Source organism: Hemitrygon akajei, chromosome 7 (genome assembly GCF_048418815.1).
Source record: "Hemitrygon akajei chromosome 7, sHemAka1.3, whole genome shotgun sequence".
Classification (NCBI taxonomy): Eukaryota; Metazoa; Chordata; class Chondrichthyes; order Myliobatiformes; family Dasyatidae; genus Hemitrygon; species Hemitrygon akajei.
Window position 1 is genome coordinate 133,068,171 of NC_133130.1, and position 6,142 is coordinate 133,074,312.

A 6,142-nucleotide genomic window follows, 5' to 3' on the forward strand; every position below is an offset into this window, starting at 1 on the left:
GCAGCAGTGAGGATTGAATTCAGGGCTCCTGTACTGTAAGGTGTTGTGCTAACCACTATGCTGCCTCAACTCTAGGTAACTATGCCTGAGCTCTAAGCTCTGGAATTCCCTTCCTGAACTTTTCCACTTCTCTGCCTCTTTCTTAACTCCTTATAACCTTCAGTCTTTGACTGAGCTTTTGATCATGAACCTTAATAACAACAACAACTGTCTCATTATGCGTTTATAAAGGTTATCTGACTATTTTGCTGTGCTAACAGTACAATAAACAGTTGGAAAAATAACTCTGCCCATGTAGTCAAAACATAATCAGCGTGTACAGCCCCACAGTATCCAGGACAGCTGTGGAAATAACTGTCGAAGGTGATTCAAATGGAGTTTCTGAAATGTCAGAAGAATGTCCAGGGGTACAAACACTGCCTCAGGGTGTAGTAAAGATTTATTTCACAGTCTTAGTGGTATTCGGTGTTGCAAGTGTAACTCCCATTACAATCTTTGGTACAATCACTAGCAACGCTCACTCAGCCAATCTCAATGCTAATCTGCTGCATGTGTGCACGAGGCTAATCTCCTGGTCACTTGGTATCTTTCTTTGCCCCTTATCTACTCTTTCTGTGTTCTTGACATCTGCACTGTTCTAATGAAGCTTGTCCCATGATTAATGAACCACATCCCACGTCATTAGCTACGTCCCATCATATTGCAGTTGACAACATTAGACTTTGGCTAATTCTCCAACCCACTCCTCGGCAGGAAAGGTTGAAGACTGCCAAGGGGAATGTTGCTTTCATGTTCGGGGGGGGTCTTTTCTTTCGATGGTATGTACTGGTTTAATGCCAATCTGTGTTTCAGTGCTTCCTAGGTCCCTGGAGGCTGGTTGCGGCACAGTAGTGTAGTGGTTTGCACAACATTTTACAGTACAGGCTATTTCCTGCTGCTGCCTGTGAAGAGTTTGTACGTTCTCCCCATGACCACGTGCATTTCCTCCCACAGTCCAAAAGCGTACAGGCAGTTGGAAAGTAAGAAACTCAAAGAACTCAATTAAAAATAAAGAAAGGCCATAACCACTGTGCAACAAAGACAGACGTACACACATATCATGCAAACAGTAGAAGCAAACGACAGCACTCCAAACTGGATTGAGTCCTTAAATCCGCTGCCTGGAGCAGCCGGAGTAGGACCAAACCTTGATCTCAGTTCATCATATTAGCAGGGCAAAAGTTCTGCAAAACTCGCAGAGGTGACAGCAGAAAAAGACTCTTTTGTGTCAGAGTGAAAACAGATCTCTACAAAATGAACTAAATTAATTAGAAATATAAAACACAAAATAATTGATTGCTTAAGTATTCACTCCCTTTAAATGACACACTAAATCATCACTGGTGCAGCCAGTTAATTTTAGAAATCACATAGTTAGTTAAATGGAGATCACCGTGTGCAGTCAAGGTGTTTCAATTGATTGCAGTAAGAATATACCTGTATCTGAAAGGTCCAACTGCTGGTGAGTCAGTATCCTGGCAAAACTACACCATGAAGACAAAAGAAAACGTCAAGCAATTCCGCAAAAAGGTTTTTGAAAAGCCCAAGTCAGGAGATGGATACAAGAAAATTTCCAAGTCACTGAATACCTCTTGGAGTACAGTTAAGTCAATCATCAAGGTTTGGAAAGAATATGACACAGCTGTAAATATGCCTAGAGCAGGCCACCCTCAAAAACTGAGTGACCATGCAAGAAGGGAATGATTGAGGGAGGCCACCAAGAGACCTATGACAACTCTGGAGGAGTTACAAGCTTCAGTGGCTGAGATGGGAGAGACTGCACATACAACAACTGTTGCCCAGGTACTTCACCAGTCACAGCTTTATGGGAGAGTGGCAAAGAGAAAGCCACTGTTCAAAAAAACTCACGTGAAATCTTGACCAGAGTTTGCCAGAAGACATGGGAGACTGAAGTCAGCTGGATGAAGGTTCTATGGTCTGATGAAAGCAAAGTTGAGCATTTTGGCCATCAGATGAAACACTATGTTTGGCGTAAAGCAAACACTGCACACCATCCCTAATGTGAAGCATAGTGGTGGCTGCATCATGTTGTGGGGATGCTTCACTGCAGCAGACCTGGGAAGGCTTGTGAAGCTAGAGGGTAAAATGAATGCAGCAAACTACAGGGAATTCCTGGAGGAAATCCTGATGGAGTCTGCAAGAGAACTGTGAGTTGGGAGATTTGTTTCCCAGCAAGACAATAATGCCAAGCTTAAAGCCAAAGCTACACAGGAATGGCTTAAAAACACCAAAGTTAATGTCCTGGAGTGGCCAAGTCAGTGCCTAAACCTCAATCCAATTGAATTTTGTGGCTGGACTTGAAAAGGACAGTTCATTTATGATCCCCTTGCCATCTGACAGAGCTTGAGCAGTTTGTAGAGAAGAATGGGGGCAAAAAAATTCCAGTGTTCAGGTGTGCAAAGCTGATAGAGACCTATCTACATACACTCAAGGTTGTAATTGCTACCAAAGGTGCATCTACTAAATACTGACTTGAAGGGGGTGAATACTTATGCAATCAATTATTTTGTTGTGTTTTATATTTATAATTAATCACTTTGTAGAGATCTGTTATCATTTTGACACAAAATAGTATTTTTCTGATCAGTATCCAAAAAAAGCCAAATTAAATCCATATTGATTCAATGCTATAAAACAATAAAACATGAAAACTTCCAAGGGGGAGTGAATACTTTTTTAGACACCATACATGAAATGTTGTCATAGGAAAGCAAGCTCCATCATCAGAGATCGTCACCACATGTAGAAGGTACAAGAGCCTCAGGATTTGCACCACCAGGTTCAAGAATAGTTACTACCTCTCATCATCATGCTTTTGAACAAAAGGGAATAACTACACTTACTTGTCCCATCATTGAGATGTTTCTACAACCAATGATCTCACTTCAAGGACTCTTTAATTTCATTACCTCATGTTCTCATTATTCATTGGTATTTATTTATATTTGCATTTGCACAGTATAAAACCATAAGACATAGGAGCAGAATTAGGCCATTTGGCCCATTGAGTCTGCTCCACCATTCACTCATGGCTGATCCTCCCCTGCCCCCAGCCAACTCCCCACCTCCTTCCTTTGATGCCGTGGCCAATCAAGAACCTATCAATCTCCCCCTTAAATACACTCAACAACCTAGCCTCCGCAGCTGCCTGTGGTAACAAATTCACCACCATCTGGCTGAAGAAATTATTCTGCATCTCTATTTTAAATGGACACCTTTCTATCCTGAGGCTGTACCTTCCTGTCCTAGATTCCCCCACCATGGGAAACATCCTTTCCCCATCTACTCTGTCAAGGCCTTTCAACATTTGAAAGGTTTCAATGAGTTCCCCTCTCATCCTTCTAAATTCCAGTGAGCACAGACCCAGAGCAATCAAGCGTTCCTCGTATGATAACCCTTTCATTCCTGGAATCATCCTTGTGAACCTCCTCTGAAGCCTCTCCAATGCCAGCACATCTTTTCTTAGACGAGGAGCTCAAAACTATTCACAATACTCAAGGTGAGGCCTCACCAGTGCCTTATAAAGCCTCAGCATCAGATCCCTGCTCTTATATTCTAGACCTCATGAAATAAATGCTAACATTGCATTTGCCTTCCTTACCACCAACTCAAAAGTGACTCCCAGGTCCCTTTGCATCTCAGATTTTTGAATTTTCTCCCTGTTTAGAAAATAGTCTTCACATTTATGTAGCCTGGGAAAAATTAACACTCAGGTCACTAAATACTTTTTTGTCTTTTACTTTTAAATACTTTTACTGTAAGTCCTTTATCTATTTTAGATAGTTTAATGCAGAAAGAGGGTATCAAAATAAAAACAAAATGAATTTTAAAAAAAAACATAGTTTCTGCTGTTGCAATCTCAGCTTAATTTCAGTCCACACACTTGGGTATTTAGTTATGTATCCAGTATAAAAATAAATAAAATATACAAAACCAGTATGGTAGTGGCCATTCTAAGAAAACAATACAAACAACATTAGAATCCCACCAACCCTGTACCTTATACACAACATCAAAAATATAAATAAATACAAGTCATCTTAACTACTCACTTTGGCACATACGTGCTTAACTTCCAAACACCTATAAATTAGACCCCAGAATGTTGCCTTCTGCACTCTAGTTGGTCTTTCATTGATCCTGTTAGAGTTACTATTCTATGGATTTGTTAAGTATGCCCACAGGAAACTGAGTCTCGGGGTTGTATATGCTGCCATATATACTTTGATAAGAAAATTTACTTTGAGCTTTGATTAATACAGCCCTTTGAACCATGCCACCCAGCAACCCCTGACAACCCTGACTTAACACTAACCTAATCTCTGGTCAATTTACAATGACCAGTTAACCTACCTGATATATCCTTGGACTGTGAGAAGAAACCTTCACAGTTCACATGCAGAATATACAAACTCTTTACAGAGGACACTGGGATTAAACTTCAGTCTCTTGACACCCTGAGCTGTAATAGCATCATACTAACCACCACACCACAGTGGTGTCCCTTTAGACAACTCTGTCCTGAGAAAAAGACCGTAATCATCCACCTTATTACAATTTTACAAACCTCTTATAAAATCACCCCTCAGCCTCCTGTACTTAAGGAAAACCCAGAGCCTATCTATTCACTCCTTATAACTCAAGCCCCAGTCTCCTGGTCTTATGGATCTTTTTTTGCACATTCTCTGGATTAACTATATCCTTCCTATAGCATGGCGACCAGAGGCCTCTGTTGGTCAGGGTCGAACATGAATATTGCATCCTAGCTGTCTAGGTATGCAAGCCAGGGCAGTGCGATATCAAGAGCAAGCTGTTATGGCCAGAACTACACACAATATTACAGGTGTAATATGACCTCCCAGCACCAAATGTTGAAGTAAATAATGTCATGAATAAACGCTTCTCAGGCTTCCATCCAGGTACAGGTATCAATTTTAACTGATGTCTGTATGACAAACTCTGCCATCTTTATGATCAAAACATCAATTAAAATTGATATCTGTACCTGGCTGGAAGCCCAATAAGAGTTTATTCATCATATATGCTAGGAAAGCATTAAATCTTTTTTAAATAATGTAATTGTAACAATGCAAATTGCCTCTCAAAGTCCAACCCTATGTCCCGTTGTGAGTGGCGGAAATGGATATGGCTGGTCAACAGGGCTCTGGTGAAGCTGTATAGGCCAATCGCCTGTACAGTGGACACAATGGATTACAGAAAAACTGATGAACTCCAATCATACCATCAGCTTTGAATGAAGGATATGGGAGGTCATCAATGGCCTGTGCTCCATTAAGAGCTAAGGGCCCAAGAAGAAGAACTATGGAACTTGTATTGAATTACCCTTGAACCTGCAGGTATAAGAATGAGATGTACTTTGAGTTTGGCAGACTCTATGTAGAGGGTCTCCATGAGATTGGTTTTTATTATGAGGAATAAAGTCTTTCATATCCACCAATTTCTCCAGTGACTGAGTCAGAGTCTCAGTAGATCAAACCATTTGGACTAGGCTACCCTTGTCAAAGAATCACAGTGCCTATTGACTATGCCTATTGCCTTCCTTTAGTCAATTATCGTGGTCACCTCCTCAAAAAAACCTGTCAAATGCTTGAGACATGCTTTCTTGTGCAAAAACATGCTAACTATCCCTAATCAGTCCTTGTCTTCCCAGATGTAACTAAATCCTGCCTGTCAGAGTCTCCTCTGGTAACTTTGCCACCAAAAAGCTTAGAATGGGCATCTGGTGTCAGGCCTGCAGTATGATTCCCACTGAGTATAATTAGGGTCTCAAATGATAACATTGGGTTTTTTACTCAGAGTTGTTGATGCCTGATATGGTGGTAGAGGCAAATACATACAGGTTTTTTTAGAGACTTTTGGATAGGCACATGGATGTAAGGAAGATGGAGGGATATGGCTATTGAGTAGGTAGAAAGGACTACTGTTTGGGTGTTTTTGATTTGTTTTTTAGCTGGTTCCGCACAACATTTTAGCTGGTCCCTGTACACATCTGACTTCCAATATAACTCGGAGTCCTGCCATATGCAGAAGTTCGCTGATGACACGGCCATAGTGGGGTGTG